Source organism: Uranotaenia lowii, chromosome 3 (assembly GCF_029784155.1).
Source record: "Uranotaenia lowii strain MFRU-FL chromosome 3, ASM2978415v1, whole genome shotgun sequence".
Classification (NCBI taxonomy): Eukaryota; Metazoa; Arthropoda; class Insecta; order Diptera; family Culicidae; genus Uranotaenia; species Uranotaenia lowii.
The window spans coordinates 168,833,686-168,851,002 of NC_073693.1; the positions used below are offsets into that span (position 1 = coordinate 168,833,686).

Below are 17,317 nucleotides of genomic sequence, written 5' to 3' on the forward strand. Positions count from 1 at the left end.
ATTTTTCCAGGTTTTTAGATAAAAAAAAAACAAGATTTGCCTGGTCAGGATACGTGACGGAGAAATTCTGACAACCTTAGTTTATAGGCATGCTACTTGAGAAAAACAAGTTTCAAAATTTTGGGCTACCCAAAATGACGGATTTTCTTATTGATATCATATACCATCTTTATTTCAATCTGTTTCAACACTGTTAGTCAATTTATATTCTTTAGCCCATCCCTGCATATTTTTTTTGAATATTTTTTTTACTATGCAGTTACCTATCTAGGTTAAAAGGCTACCAGATGTGACGCCCTGTGATTATTTTCATCTTACGTTTCCACTTGCTGTTATATAAATGTTTTGTTACACACATTTGTTACAGTTATATTTCATTTTTCAAAAGTTTTGTTTAAAGATCTAATTCATGGAAGTAAAGATGTACATGTAAAGATGCATTTCTTTAGACTTTTTTTTATAAACAATAAAGATATGGTCTTACAGTGAGCGGAATAAGAATTGCACCACTATGTGTTTTGCTTGTTTAAATATGAATGATTGAAAATTACGAAAATTTCTTCCACAGTTTATTCTGAATTGCTGAACGGATAAATCAAGCATAAGTTTACTTTTTTTGGACGTAGCAATTGGCGTTGAGGACCGAAAATGGGAAAAAGGGGTGCGAAATAAGAATAGAACCACTTAAGTTTTTCCAACAAAAACTAGATTATTTAAAAAAATTTACAGTGTAAGCGGGAATAATAATGCTTCTACGAGTTATTTGAATAGATAACCTGCATTTTAGGAGTTTTCCAGAATTCCAAAGGTTTTCAAAAGTTTGAAAATGGGGGTTTTAAGAGATGCTCTTCTAGCGTTAAGCAATTAGATATTTCAGCTGTATTCCTTATCAAATTACTTACTTTCTTCATTAAAATGACGTAAAATGATGAAATAAACATTCGGGATTAATTTTTAATCAGAAAAAATAGATTGAAAATCAAAAACTTTGATTTCGTTCAGTAAACCACACTTTTTTCCAGTTTCAAGTCGTAGATGGCAGCACTATCTTGCAGTTAAAACCAAATTTTGTCGCAATATTGATTTTGCAGGTTCATTTAGGCCCATATTTATCATTTTTAGGAATTTTTCCATCACAGTTTTGTTCACGCTGCAGAAAGCTTTTCCGGATTTGCAAAATAATCACCAGCACAAAAATGTACAACCTCCAAAATTCCTGCTCATCTCAACTTCCGATTCAATTGCAAATTGTACCAATAATATTGTTAGCCGTCTGGTCCATCAAGCTCCATCGCAAAGTATAACTTCATTCTGATAATTGGTCCATAAAATTCACTTTTAGTGACCTTGATGCAATTCTATTTTTTTTTTTTGATTTAGTGATCTTAGAATTTCCAAAGCGGTCACACGGTACATGTATTTATTTCTTGACCAAAATAATCCAGCTCTCTCTAATTAATCCCGGATATTCGAAAATAAGCATGAATTTAGTTAAATGGCAAGATAGTGCTGCCATCTATGACTTAAAACTAGAGAAATAGTGTTTGACTATTAAAAACATTAGTATTTTTGAATTCCAACCTGCTTTTTGGATTCAAACTCAGCCTCAAATCTATGTTTCATCATTTTTCATCATACTTATGAATGTTAATGAAGAAATCTAGCAGTTTGATAATGTTTTATAGCTCAAATATCTAATTCCTTAACGGAAGAGGAGCATCTCTTAAAACCCCCATTTTAAAACCTTTGAAAGCCTTTGGAATTCTGGAAAACTCCTAAAAAGTAGTTATCGATTCAAATAACTCTACACAGTAAATTTTTAAAAATAATCTTGTTTTTGTTGGAAAAACTCAAGTGGTTCTATTCTTATTTCGCACCCCTTTTTCACATTTTTGGTCCTCAACGCCAATTGCTACGTCCAAAAAAAGTAAACTTATGCTTGATTTATCCGTTAAGCAATTCAGAACTGTGGAAGAAAATTTTCGTAATTTTCAATCATTCATATTTTAATAAACAAAACACATAGTGGTGCAATTCTTATTTCGCTCACTGTATAACTGGAATATTTTCAATTTTTGGGAATTGAAACAGCTTAGTCAGTAAGTGGGAATAAAAACGAGTGGCTTTTATTATTGAATAGTCACAAACAAAAAGACGAAAAACAAACCCTATCATTATTACCGTAAAATGGAGTAACTTTGTTCCCCGTAGTTTCTTTGACCAACAATAAATTTTTGCACATTATCATCAATAACTCAGACTATAGTTTGAATTTTTGAAAACTGTTTTCTACGTTTGAAAGCCTATGATTTGAGTTTCAAATAGACAAAATATAGTTTGTATTTAAAATTTGTTTCTGTTAGTAAAAATGTAATTTCATAATCTTAAAATATCTACTTTTTCCAAGGCTTGCAAACAAACAGCTCTCCTGATGAAACCAAAAAGCATTTAGAAGCAAACGGGTTGTTGAATGTGAAAGGACTTTTTTTCTTTGTATATGTATATGTACAGTTATGGTGCTAATTTTATAGTCTTTTAGTGATCAGTTTTTGATATTTAAAAAATAAGGACATTTTCCAAGAGTAAGCCCGTATTGGACAAATGGATAGAAACCAGGGCCGTAGGAAGACTTGCCTCATAAGGCGGGTTTTGGTGACCATTATTTTTCCTATAACATTTTTGCTTGAAAATACATAAATAAAGAATAGTTAAAAACAAAGTGATACCAAGAGCATCTCATTATTCGGATTTAAGTTCTTTTATATTAAAACTTATTCATTTCAAATCCTTTCTTTCGAAAAAAACGTCCTAAAAGTGTTAAGTCTTTTTGAAGCCTTAAAAAATGAAAGAGTTATCTTGAAGGCTTTATTTGAAAGAAAAACTAGTTTGGGGTTCAATTCTAACTCTTGTAAACTTGATACATCCAGATTTTAGTTTAATTTATTTTAAGTATGTACAATATAAATAATGTTAAACAACAAACCAATAATATCTATTTTCTGAACCCGTAGATGAAGTACAGGTTATTTTATCAACAATAAACTATCATTAATAATTTATTTGATTATTGAAATCATGTGAAAAAGTGAAATTTAGTTCAGATGAAAATGAGTTCAGATCTTATAACAGTGGTTTTTACGTGTTTTTAACAAACTACTTTATGAAGTTTTCCTTCAATTATTTATTCGTAATTCAACAAGTGAATCTGACTGAAATCTCCGAATGATGAAACTCTGATAATTCATTTCTGGATCACCATTTTGGAACTTTTTAAATGTTCAATTCGCCATAACAATTAAAAGTAAAAATTTCATACCCATACTTTAAAAATGGTTTGTTAACAATTTTTTTTTAATATTCCGGAATGATGAGTTTCGAATATGTAAAATGAATCTTATTTTTGTTTTAAACGCAAAACCAAGATTCGGGTCAGGAGTTTATTCCAATGATGAACCAAACTGAAAATTAAGAATTATAAACTGGATACAGATTCCAGAATCCGGTCACAGGCAACAAATTTAGATATATGGAAAAAATGGAACCAGAACATAGGGAATAATTCAAACCTAAGCTTATGAGATATTTTTCCGTACTTATCCGGGCAGAGAAAATCTGGACTACTATATCTAAAAAACTTTGTAAAATCCGGGCATTCGTTTTCATAGTTTACAACCCAAGTTTTGGGAAATATCCAGGCAAATTAAGAAATCTCTCAATTAAAATCAAAAAGAAAAAACTCGAAAAGTAGTTTATTTTCATCGAAACACATCAGCCAGTTAATTTGTATAAACTTCGTTAAAAAGATTTTTTTTGGATGCAAAATACGAAATTGTTATCACGCAATTTGAATTTTGATTTGATTTTGCAAATAAGTAAAAATATTCAGCCAAAATCCGGGCAATCAGGCAACCTTAGTGAGTCTAATTTTATTGAAAATTCGATATTGGAGACTAAGGACTGTAACCAAAATTCATGCACCAACTTTGATAGCGTTTTCCGAGTACAGTTTTTAAGTTTTTAACAACAAGTGAGAATTTTTTTTTAAATCCATAGTAGAATTGTGTTCTGGAATAAGATTTCGAGGTTTTGGTCTTAGTTCTGTGGTTCTGTCTGAGTCGAGATTGTTACTTTTGATTAACTTTAGTTGTCCATCCAAATTTTATTATTAATTTAAAATTTTTAGCTTAGAGAAGAACATTTGTCTTGACATTTTTTGGACCCTCATGGGGGGGGGGGGGGTGTTTAACCCCTAAAACACCCCCCGTTCCTACGGCCATGATAGAAACCCTATCAAATGGTTAACTTTGAATGAAAAAAATGAAAATGGATATAGTGGGAGGGCCTAAAGGAATGTGTTAAGGTGAAATTTCATTTGTGTTTTTTAGCTCAAACTATTTAGCAATTGTTTTAATTTTTGCCCCTAAATGTATGCAACATAATACCTAATACTTTTTTCAATTATAAATGTTTTTCAAAGAAAACGTTAAAAAGCAAGATAAAATTGATAAACTAGCATTTGCAACTATTTTGAAGGAGTTTTGAATCCTTTATGATCAAGAAAACTCGTTAAAACCGTCAACATAGAGACTGATCAATGTAACCCCACAGCATCAAATTCAAAACAGAGACGAAATCGATTTTTCGTCAAATTTAAAGTGGTCTAATAAATTTCTGCAACAATGTTTTACGTTCATTGGAGTCGAGTACTGGTTTTAAAATATGAAACATGCCACATTCCACTTAACAGAAAAAATAATCGAAAAATATTGAAAAAAGATTACGGATTACGGTACTCGTTTTTATTCCACATTTGACTGATGAAGCCGTTCCAACCCCCAAAAATTAGGCAAGCAAACAAAAGCTTAGACCACTAAACCTAAAAATCAAATGTAATGTTCTGTCTGAATACGTGTTTGATAAGTGATGGTTTTTTTTAGAGAAACATGGGAGATCAAAGGAAGGAAAACATAAGTTGTGAATAAAATAAATTTTTCAAAAAAAAAACAGCTTAACTGCGGGTGTACCTAAGTCTCGTTGGTGATGCATCCATGATTCTTCCATGTTTCTCTTAAAATTTGCACCACCTTTGAAAATTCAACTTTATTTTGTTTTACTACGTATCTGAAAAAGGAGCTTTTAAAATTTTTATCTCCCATCTTATATACTTTGCAACTTATAGTAATGAAAGATTTTTTTTCTATTTTTAGGATATGATTTCCACAGTTTGATCTGACGGTAAGTGAGTTAAATTGCAAAAAAATCTACCATCCTTGCAGCTCATGCTTAAACTCTCATCTCGCTCTACCGCATCAACCACCAGAAGACTCATTTAAACTAATTTCAACTAAATTCGAACTCTAAAATGCACTTCCCGTTGCTGTAGCGTGAAGATCATGCCGAACTTTGATAAATTAGCAATTCCCCTCCCGGGGGTAAATTGAAACTAAAGAAGCCAAGTTCCACACAGCTGCTTGATTCGGAACGAGAACATCCGCCGGTGCATTGTTGAAAGTTTTTCGGCAACTCTGGGCCTCAACGCAAGGATGAACCGGAGAAAATGGGGGAAAACTCATCTGCCTGTCCGCCTGCCCTGGCGCCTAACTGTCGAATACTTTCGGAACTTAAATTTCCGAGCACACGGACGAGTAAATTCGAGAGCAGAAATTTACTTTTTTTTCAAAGCTCAAAATTCTTCACTTTTTGGGAACAATCTATTCGGGCTTCAAGTTTTCGCCTGGATGCTGCAAAACCTAATTGAATATTCTGCTGGTCTATTTATTGATGCAAATTTCGAACTCAATTAAACGAAAACATGAAAACTAAATGGAAAACATAGGTCTTTCAACGGAGTACACAAACAGTAGTTCAGAAGTTCCATGGCAAATTTTGTTTGCTTGCTCAAAATAACTCCACAGAAAACAAATATTTTTAAACGAATATTATCTAATATTTTTTTTGGTAATATCTAGTTCAAGTTGACGAGCAAAAATAATATATTGCGGAAAGCAAGCAAGTGACATTACGGCTAGATCCGAGGTTCAATTTTCCTCTCGGATGAAAGTCGAGATAGAGCAAACTAATTATAATCATTGGCACCGCACAACTGAGCCCAATAAAAGGCTTTGCGTCAATCCCGGAGCGAGAAGAAGTTAGAAGTTAGGTATCCGGGATGCAGAGGCTTCGAGAGTGCTGCTTTGACAAAATTAAATTTATCATCTTCGGCTTTTTCTCTAGAGCAGCATTATACCTAACACTACGTACACACAACTTCAGCCTCGAGGAACAAAAACGGAAGAAAGCTCTCCAAATTCCACTTGGTTCGCACTTTTTTGACGGCAGCGACAAGGCGGTGGAAAATGTCTAAGCTAAGCATTTTGCGTATAGATGCGGCTGTAATTAGCTAGCAGAATTTTTGGCGTCTTTACACGGATTCCGGTGTCCCAATTGGAGAACAACTGGGTGTTGAAACGCCAAGGTGATGGCATCTTCTAAGCACGCAGAGCATTTCGACGTTTTGGAATCCCAATAATATTTATCCTTGGCGAAAGAGCTTGAGAAAACAGCTTCATCATAATCCTAGTGAATTCCTTTGAAAATTTTCGAAATGAAAAGGCTGCCAGATCGATGAGAAGCTCAATAAGTATGGGAACAAATACTGGGAGATGGGAAAATATTGGCAGATATAAAATTTAAATCCTAGCAGTTTTCATCATTTTTATTTTATTTTCCACAAAATTAAATGTTAAAAAATATTTGAACTCAAAATACAGCTTACAGCTTAATACAGTTCGAATAAACTTTTTAACTTATTGATGCACCATAGCATGTAGCTGATCCATAAAATATGTTTTGGAAAAATTATTCTTCAGGCAAACTATTTGTGGTGGTGTGGATTTCATGTTTATGCTAATGCTCATGCATATGATACATACATACACAGCCAGTTGTTGTGAGCATCCCGGTGAGTAAAGGGTGAACACGAAATTATTGCGACAACAAAGATGTCATGCCAATTTTCTTATAATCTTGAAAATCAAACCAAAATTTTAGGGTAGTCTTATACATATATTTACTTCAAAAGAAAAGTAATCGATGGAACCTTTAGTGTGAAATTGAACGCATTTTCGCTTGTTGCCCTCCACAGTGTCTTTACAGTACCAGCTTCTCAGTTTTTTTTTTCATTTTATTAACATGTCCTTCTCGTCTTTGACTGTCTTCTTGCTCTTCCGAAGTTCTCGCTTCATTATTACTAAGTATTGATCCACAGGGCGCAGCTCCGGACAGTTTGGCGGGTTTATGTCCTTTGGAACAAAATGGCTTCATACCACTCCAGGACACTTTTAGAATAGTGGCATGATGCCAAATCGTGCCAAAATCAGGCATTTCCCCACTTGTCAAACGAACAGCTGATTTCTCATGTTTACATTTTCTCGGCATATCGTGGTAGGGTAAACATAACAACAACAATACGCATGTTCAATGACCAAATAATAACGAATTAAAATTGGTAATGCAATTGTAGTGATTTTGCAAGCGAACCTTGGTGAGGAGAATATAAATTCTTTATTCAATGAATTGTTAATAACAAGTAGACATGAAGGTATATTAATGATTTTATTTAAACAAGTTTATAAAAGAGAGCATTGAGCAGTGCTTGTCATCAAAGATCAAAATGGTGACCAGTTGGTGTTTGCATTTTTCAAAACAACAACAAAGTTACCCTACCACAATCTGTCCCAGGAAATACTTTATAGCGGAGCTTCGTCGTGCTACTGCAAGGCAAAAGGCGCTTCTCGAGGTACTCAGATTTGTAGATCTTGATGTGCCCTTTGTCACGAAAAGCTCACTCCTCAGTCCGCAAGAGCAGATGGCCTGTCGTCAAGCTTGCTCTTGCATGCCGGTGAAAAACTCCAACACCGGAACTGGCTTAAAATCGGCTTTTATATACGTTTCGTCGTCCATCACACATCAGCCATAAGTATTTTGTCAGCATGTTCTCGTAGAGCGTCCGTACCGAGTTTTAGCCGTCGATTGTTGCCGCTCACCGCGGTTTGAGGAGTTCTGTATCTTGTAAATATGTAGTCTATCTCTCTCCTTTGCATTATGGACGTAGGTCTGTGACATGCCGATCTTTTAAGCCAAATCATGACTTGAGACGTTGGGATTTGTTTTAATCAATCATGTTCAATATTTTTCCCAACTGCCGTTGCGAAAGGTCAGGAAATTCCATGTGCTTGGAAAGAATTTGTTCTCTCGACTCGCGTTGGTTTACCTACATTTTCGTTGAATCGAAAAACACGACTTCGAGTTTGACAGCATGTATACAATGCACTTTTTATGAGAAAGTGTGCAAAATTTGGTTGATTTTTACCCAATCGGAGTGAAATTGGAGTAAAAATTATTGCTTTCTCTGTTGACCACATGAGAAATCGTATAATGCGATTGCGAGTGCGCCCATCGCCAATTAAATTTTTCGCGTTGGATCATTTCTCGACAACAAATGATTGTTGTCTTTTTCAATGGTTTCTGTTTATTATCGTCAGAGAAATAACCAAATACCTGAAAATTAATTGCTTTTAAATTATTTTCATTTCTGAGTGCTAACCATACCATACCATACCGGATAGAATGGCAAATTTAAATTTATCCTTTATTGAGTATGCCAGCTTTTCTAAATAATGTGTAAAATTGACTTTGACCATTTGTACAATTTTTCATTAAATTGCTTCCACACAGTTTCAAATGGCCACCACACTAGGCTTGCAGATTATAATGTTCAATAAGCCAATCAGCAGTATAGAGCTGGCAAGCAGACAGGATCAGTAAATTCCTCATCTTGCTCAAACGCAAGATAAATCCCAGCATCCGGTTAGTTTTCTCGATAGTAGCAGAGTAGTGGTGCTTAAAAGTCATTTGACTGTCTAGAATAACAACAGGATCATTAATTTGATCAACACGATGCAATTGTTCGCCCACAATATTATAATTATGCAAGAAAGGTTGTATCCTGCGTCCAAATGTTATACTACAACACTTAGCAACACTCAAAACTAGATAGTTGACCGCACACCAGTTCACTACTGTATAGAGGTATTCTTGTAATTCGTGACCATCAGTAAGGCTGTTTATGACCAGAAATATTTTCAGCTCATCTGCGTACAGAGGTATTAAACAGAAATGGGCCCAAATTACTGCCTTGTGGAACCCCTGAAGCCGGAATGCAGTTGGTTGATTCAGCGGAGGCAATTCGATAGTTAAACGACGGTTTGTTAGGTAACTCCTGATCCATACACATAGTCTTTAGGAAAATCCTATACGTTATAGCTTTTTGAGATTCACTGAATCAAACGCGGCAGTCATGTCAGTATTGTGGGGCGTTGATATTTTATAGTAACTTATAAACGTAACACTCCAGACAATCTACAATACAACAACGTCGCTATTGGGTAGCCCCTCGTCAGTCGATCAACTTGACTTGACTTCACCCACAGATCGGGCATAAGGTTGTCTCACGTGTTCACTATCTCCTTCAGAAGTGAGCGAATAATCCAATACCTTCATTGGGATCATCCCTCCCGCTCTCACTCCTGCCAGCCATCACCCTCAGTCAGTTTCCTCATCTCCAACGTTAAGCACTCAACGGATGCCAGACAACGGTCAATCGCAGTACCACGAATTCATCGCTGTACGTTGCCGCGGACAATAACAGGTAGGAACTTACCAGCTACGAACTAAGGGCGTTCCATTGCCTGGAGCAGGACACACAAGTAGGTATATGGCATGAATTTGCTTACCGCCATCTATATAAGATAAACAGAATGAAGTGAAAACTGCCAGATTTGAGGTAACTGATCTTTTGGGAGAAAATTCATACTGATTTTCAGAAATCCAGCTCCGGTACGAAGAAAACGCACATCCTGTTTGTAACCTTTTTTAAAAGATAGGGCTCATAAATGATCTCTTCCAGGTTGCAGGAATTTATGTTGTCCGAAGGATAGGTTGAATATGTGAGTGAGTGGCTTTATCATTACGACGCTTCACCGCTACACGCAGACGCACGAAGGTATGTCATCTTTTCCGGTTGGGGTAGAAAACTTTAAATTATTGAGAGCATCAAGAACCATTTCTTCGGTAATAGCGAAGACGCGTTACATTTCCCGGCAGAAGATTTGGCAGTTCTTTTTTCAAATGAAGCACCGCGGGTAGACCGGATTCGTCCCTTTTGGTGTTAACAAACTTCCAGAACGTTTTTGGATTACGACGAAGGTCAGATTGTGTGCGATCTAAATAGCGACGATAGCAAAGACGATTGTAGATGCGATATCTTCTGGTGGCATCGTTCAATTTTGTTTTTTTTTTTAACGGGTAGCGGGAGCTACTAAACAGTCGTAGCCATTTCGATCGAAGCTGTTTTAGGTGACTATTTGTCCGAGGAGAAAACTTCACTCATAATGGAGCAGAATGTACTGTAAAGCACATCTGTGAAGATTCGTCCAGTCAATTTCCGATAGCGCTTGGTTTAAAAATTCAAAATCAGCACAACGGAAGTCAAGAGCAAATGCTTCGAAGTCCTCAATAAAAGCTACAGAATTTGGGAACGAAATTTCGAATCCAAACGAAGGATGATGCACGTCTATTGGGACAACAACTTCTTTTACCTCAATGATGGTGCTGATCAAGATAGACTCATCGTTGAAGAGTAAATCCAGCGATCGATTATGTAGAAGTTCCTGAGGTCGTTGAAAAGTTAATCAGAACTGTTCTAATCCATGTTGTAGGTGATACAGTTTCTGTTCATCAGATCTTCTAGCTTATACCTCAGCAGTCTCCTTGTTTTGTCCAATGTGCTACATAACGAAAAATCAACTGCGTGGTGGTAGTTTTAATGACGATTTTCCACCAAGAATACCAGGAAGAATGCAAAGAAATCTGAGTTGCCTCCAGAACAAAACAAAAACACAAGCGGAATACGGAATCTACAGAGAATCCGTTTTTGATTGCCTGCAACATTTTAACATCATGTCTAATATGTCGATGGATCCGATGCATGATTTGCAAGAGGGCGTGGTACGAAGAGTTTTAAAATATATGTTAAATAACTTGTGTTTACAGATTATCACCGCCGGTTTATGATTTTAATTGAATGGTTAATGGCATTTCAGTGAAGTATACATTCTAATAGGAAGAATATTAAATGAAAGTAATGCAAATTATAGACGGACAGATTAGATAAGGAGGCATGAAAGGTGTTGAAAATAAGCCTAGAGCGTGTCTCGAGAAAACTTCTTGCGACCATTTGTCCCGCAACGTATTATTGTTTAAAAGAAGCAAGTCGATAGGCCGATTTTGCAGTGATCTATACAATGATACATTGATGGATCGATGCACGTGTTTTCGTACCCTGATAAATTGACAGAGAAGTTGAAGAAATTGAAAAGACTTTCTCTTTGGAAAATGTCTACAAAATTACTGACTACAAAATTACCGAATTTCTAGGCCAACGCTTTACCAATTATGCTACATGAGTCTGTAGTATACCCAGGGAATTCAGGGCAGAGTTACTACTAGGACTTAAGTTAAAATTGTAAAAATAAGAAAAATAAGGTGGTGTCTCCCACAGAACTGGTTCTGCTTGAAGATCCAGTGCGGCTCAAAGCGAACACTTGCGGTGAAATTGCGATATACAATGACCCACAACGCATCCGCAATATGAGCAGGGCCCCAGAAAAGATTTTAAACTTGATTTTCTCTAAAAATTGCAAATTTCCTCTGAAGGTATGTTCTGAATAAGGGGTTCTAAACTTATAGAATTCTCTATATAGAAGACTTAGAAACTGAGAATTGAAAATGGTCTATACCAACTTTGACAGTTTCATGTGCTTGAATATATCTGGTACCTTTCCCCTTCCTTTTGCCGTATAAAACTCCTGTCCCGGAAGCTGCTTGTAGTCGGCTTTGACGTAGGTTTCGTCGTCCATTACCACGCAGTCAAACTTTGTCAGCACCGTCGTGTACAGCCTCCGGGATCGCGCTTTGGCCGCCGTATTTTGTTTATCATCGCGATTTGGAGTCACTACCATCTTGTAAGTCGATAGTCCGGCTCGTTTTTTTTGGCTCGATGCACGGTTGTAGACGATACACCCAGCTTATTTGCGGCATCTCGGAGAGAGAGATTAGGGTTTCGCTTGAAACTACCGGCAACTCTCTTTGTCGTCTCAGCGGCTTCCGGTTTTCGATTTCCCCCCGATCCAGACTTCGACAAACGTTCCCCAAACACTTTAATTACATTTGTAACGGTTGATTTGGCAATGTTTAGCGATTTTGCCAGCTTTGCGTACGAGTAGCTCGGATTTTTGAGATGCGCGAGCAAAACTTTGATACGCTGCTCTTCTTCCTTGGACGGCATTTTGACAACTGAAGAGTGAATTCCAATATCAAAATAGGAGCAACATTCTACACACACACACACACCTTCAAAATGAGGGGTGTTCAGGTTGTTTAAATGCAAAATTGAAAGGAATACGTCAAGTTGATATTGACCAAATTTTGACCGTATCACCCTTTAGTCAATCTACCTTTTATTTTTCGACTTGCTCGATTTTTGACAAAGTTAAAAAGCCTCTGAATGAAGGATCAACTATGAATAAAATATCAAGTCTCTCATAAAAAATATCTAAATTTTTTTCGCTCTACAAAAATGCTTTTAAGTCATTTTTGTCGTTTCAATTATTGGAGCATAGAAATGTGAAATGCTTTCAGAATCTGTAAAAAAGACGGCTTATTTCTAAATTTTTCAAAAAATGCAACTCTGTCTGTATAACTTCATAGTTGTTGGCCCGTGCTTTACAGACATTTTATTTGGTTTGTGATGATAATGCTTCTAATTAAATTTTACCCGTTTCGTCTATAAAAATCAAATCTGAAGATATTCTTACTTGGAAGTAGTGAACCTGCATATAAGAGAAGCGACATCTGATCCCTCTTAAAAGAAATATTTGGCCACATCGCCGACAGCTTGGACAAAAAATCCTCAGCACTTTTTTTTGGCTCAATGTTCAAACTCTAAAGTGAACGCTCGGTAAATGCAATAAAACTTTATTGAATTTGATGTCAGGTGGATCGCAATAAACCGTATGAATGACTTTGATTTTGTTAACAATCACTTATTTTTCTAACTACGAACATGAAACACCAGAGCAGGGAAAAAATTGCACCTTGTTTGCTTCAACTACAACAGCTATCACAATACTCTCCTTGATTGACTTTTCAATTAGAAAGCTCTACGACAAAAGTTCGGATCGATTGGAATCGATTTTGACAGTTCTTTTGTATCGATTGGAATTTTGTGTTTCAGACGTCGCTTCTCTTACATGTAGGTTCACTTCTAGAAAGGACATCACTTTTCACCGATAAACTAAGTACCAAACATTAATCTCTTTATAAAATTTTGAAAAAATGATGTGAGGATAAAAACAGAATGGGATAAAATTTCACCAATTCTACCCTATAGGTACGCAGCGGTAATCCAGCGTGTAATTTTAGGTCTTATGCGATGCAAATTATTGGACCATCGCTTATGACACAAATTTCAGTCTGGATATCGAAAAAAACATCAAAGATTAAAATTACACTCGATGAAGAATTCCCAACATTTAAATTTACATGACTTTTTTTTCATTCTATGCTCGTGTTGGTGGAACGTGAAAACTTTTTAGAATGGATGTGTAAAAATGTAAAGAGTTTCGGATTGTTTATTTCAACATGGATATTTATTAATTTCTGATTGCTTTTATACACTTACACGTAAACTTTTATTTTCATTAAGCGAGTAGGACATAATTGATATTATTCACACATACACTCACACACACACTCACCCTTCTAATGGTTTACATTTTAAAGTTAAAAATTCGGATTTTCTGGTCATTTCATACTAAAAATTCACACCTTCCCATCCTCCTGTACTCAAGTAGAATTAATCTGAGGGAACTGACACCCGGGAAACAGTGCTTGTTCGGAGTGATAATTTGGCCAAGAAGTGACTTAATTTGCCAGGGTTTGCCACCTTCGAACCGACCATCTCCGGATTGATAAACATGCCTGGCGTGTGGTTGTTACTTTACGATGGTTGGCTTCTCTTATTGGGTATTAAAGAAACAAAAACATCAGACACGCACGACAACCATTGACGACGACGACGATGATTTCTAGCGTAACATTTAAAAAGGGCGAAACTAGCAGTTAGCTCGAAACGAGAAAAACGCGTTTGAAAATTCGGAACACCTTTTCAAATCCTATTTATAAAATCGACCACTTTTTGTTCAACAAAATCAAAAAATGTGCATTATATTCACTTATTGTTCAATGATTATCAAGAACTTTAACTTTTTTCGCGTAATTTCAGAGATTTTCGAGTTTCGCCCTATTATTGTTTTCGATTTCAGTTACGCCTGCAAGATTCGCCCAATTGATCGTCCGTTTTTGTTTTGGTTTTAAAGTTACGCCCATTCATCCTACACGCAAAAACTAATTAGGCCGTTTTGTCACACACGGTCAACTCAGTTACGCCTTTTGGCTCTTCACGTTCCAACGAAAACGCATCAACAGGAAGTTTTGCCCAATTGAGTTTTATCATTTTTTTGAAAGTTTTAAGTAATTTTAAGATGAAACCGCGTTTGATAGGTAAAGTGCAACCGCGTGCATCCGGAATGACCGTTAACTCGATTTGTTTACATTTGGCAGTTTCGCCCTTTTGAAATGTTACGCTAGATTTTTTTTTCGTTTGACGTTTAGGTCGGAGTGACCAGCGTGCCTACAGCTACGGGTGGTTGCATATTGAGGAAAAGTAGGCAAGGGGTACCAAAAGTTTCTCATTGGTGGGGGGTGGAGACGGATCGCTTTTTGACAGCGAATTGTTCGCCTACCATGCCTACGATTACGATTGCCTGTCACAAGATGGACGATTCCGTGTATTAGTATAAGAACACACCCGAAGCTGTACACGCCCTGGGAGTGACGAAGCCGCGGCGTGTGTGGGGGTTTGCAAATTTACATCAACTCGATGTAACATTAGGACTGTTAATTGCTGTTTTTGATGTCGGCATGTTTAAATTCAATATTTTTTTTTGATTGTCTTTAGTTTTAAATCTTATTCGATGGAAATTTATGTTTCGATTCAATTGAGCTTCAGGATTTATGCATCGTTTATACAATTAGGTTGAGTGTAAATTTATTTATTTCTTGCCGTGTTTTAACAAAGAAGATTCCACAAATTATTTGGTTTCTGCACTCATAAATTGTCTTCATATTGTTGCATCACAAAGCATCGCTCAAGAAACCTGTCTGTAAATAAATCTTCCATAATTTCAAGTAGGTATTCCAGCATATCGACAAAACTAGCAACACAAGACACCCGATGATGCTCTATGAAATATAAACCCTGTTGTAATGATACAAGTTCGAGCGAAAATACCTGTGTAAACTGTTATGTATACGCACCGAAACGCGCTCAGAAGATACCCTCAACTCAGCTCAACTTGATGACGATCGTTCCAAAAACGGAAACGAGCTGAAAATTATGATGATACTTGAAAATAAATTCCGAAGCAGAAGGAAACGTGCGATTATGCGGAAAGTTGATTCTATACCTCGCCGTTGTTTCACCACTTTATCATTGAGTTAGAAAGTAAATTGAACAGCTGCTTGAGAGTTTTCTCTTCTTCGCAGCATTTTGGGCCGAGAAGCGACGACGACGACGAAGAGCAAGGATCGGATCAAGAGGGAGGAAACTGCTTCACATTTCGTTACTTTCCAAACTAGGAAGCCATTTTCTGTAGGTACTTGAGTTGAGGGCATACAGACACATACACAGTCAGTGGAAAGTTGAGCCAACGACACGGTGGAAGTAGGAAAGTGTCATCCTCTCATCGAATGATGAATGATATTCTATGCGAAAGTCATAGACAAGAAGACTGGTTCAACGTGATTTTCGCACACGTTGCTCAGCTTGCATTGTCTCGGTGTATGTGGAAACGTTTTTTTTCTCTCAAATTTGATGCAGTGAAATATCAAAATATGATAAAATGTACGGATTTTTTGGTATAACATAAATCACACCGAAATTTGTCGTTTTTTTCAATCAATTTCCGATTTTTCATTGAATTTTATCTTTATCACTGTTAGTGATCTTGTTAGAATCATGGTTTGGACGAATAATCTTTAGCTTATGAAGTTTACGAAAGCGTTTTCAAACGCTTACAAATGAACTTCAATTTAAAAGGAACAAGAAAGTTGACCCTGCTAAAATTAAAGGAAAATTGTTTTCAAATGTCACATTTTGGAGAACATTTTAAACATTTGAATAGAATCCTACCTTTCAAGCGCTTAAGCTTCCTGTGCGACCGTGTAACTTGTCCGGCGATAACTCACGAGCCCACCTTCGTGTCTAGCAACTATAGGCCAGATCGCTACAGTTCCCTTTTCCTGAAAAGGGTTTCGAGCCATGCGTGTGCCATTTGCCTTTCGCACACCATTACTAAATATTACCGCGTCGCATCGACAGACCCAGCTTTCCGAAAAACCCAGGCCCTGAACCACAAGCCCCTCGTCTCATTCAGGCTAACCCTTTCAAGCGCTGTGTCTCATTTTCCGCCCGAATGGCAACTTTCTCAACAGGCAAATTAGGCACCGACATCGGGTCGTTTCCTCCGCGCGGCACGGAATCTTTCGATCCCACAGGAAAAAAAATCCTCTTCTACGCACCGGTAGAGTAAACGAGTCATTTCCTGTCTAGAATTTAGAACGCGCCCTGACAGCCCTGCCATGCCGGCACCGGAACTTTCTCGCATCTTTATGGTCGTACGCATTCCGTGGTGCGAAAATCGGAAAATTCGCGGTGCTCGGAAGGTGTGCCAAGCCAACAAATATCGGACGGAGGCATAGGCAGGTGAGGAAACATGTGGCTTTTCACATGGAAGGTGTTTTCTAGGGAAGCAGGCATATAGTGGAGGTTGATTTATGTTAGCTAACACAAGAAAGGGTGTTATTTTGAAGCTTGAAATCTGTACTTGAAATATGGCATTTGTTTCTTATATTTTTAAAATTTTCCATGATAGACATGAGCAAAGAATAACTCGATGTGGGTTATGGCACAGAGAACAGACTACAAACTCGACCAAAAATCTTCAGAACAAGGCCGTGCGAACGGGGGGGGTTTTAGGGGTTTAACCCCCCCCATGGAGATTTTTTCCTAGTAAAATTTCTCAGTTCAAGAAATGAATTTACCGTAGTAACAAGAAATTACTTCATCCAAAAAGGT

The 17,317-nt window shown here is 36.7% G+C and overlaps 1 protein-coding gene across 3 annotated transcripts in view; it reads left to right on the forward strand.

Moving 5' to 3' along the window:
• The window catches only part of LOC129753496 (potassium voltage-gated channel protein Shal), a 784,223-nt gene that overhangs the window by 143,195 nt on the left and 623,711 nt on the right, over nucleotides 1-17,317 (forward strand). For 2 of the 3 annotated variants that reach the window (XM_055749315.1, XM_055749312.1), the window contains exon 2: nucleotides 5,208-5,235. The exons of the other annotated variant lie outside the window; for it this stretch is intronic. The gene's annotated coding sequence lies outside the window, so the exon portion shown is untranslated. The remainder of the gene's footprint in view (nucleotides 1-5,207; nucleotides 5,236-17,317) is intronic. 3 annotated transcript variants of the gene reach the window in all.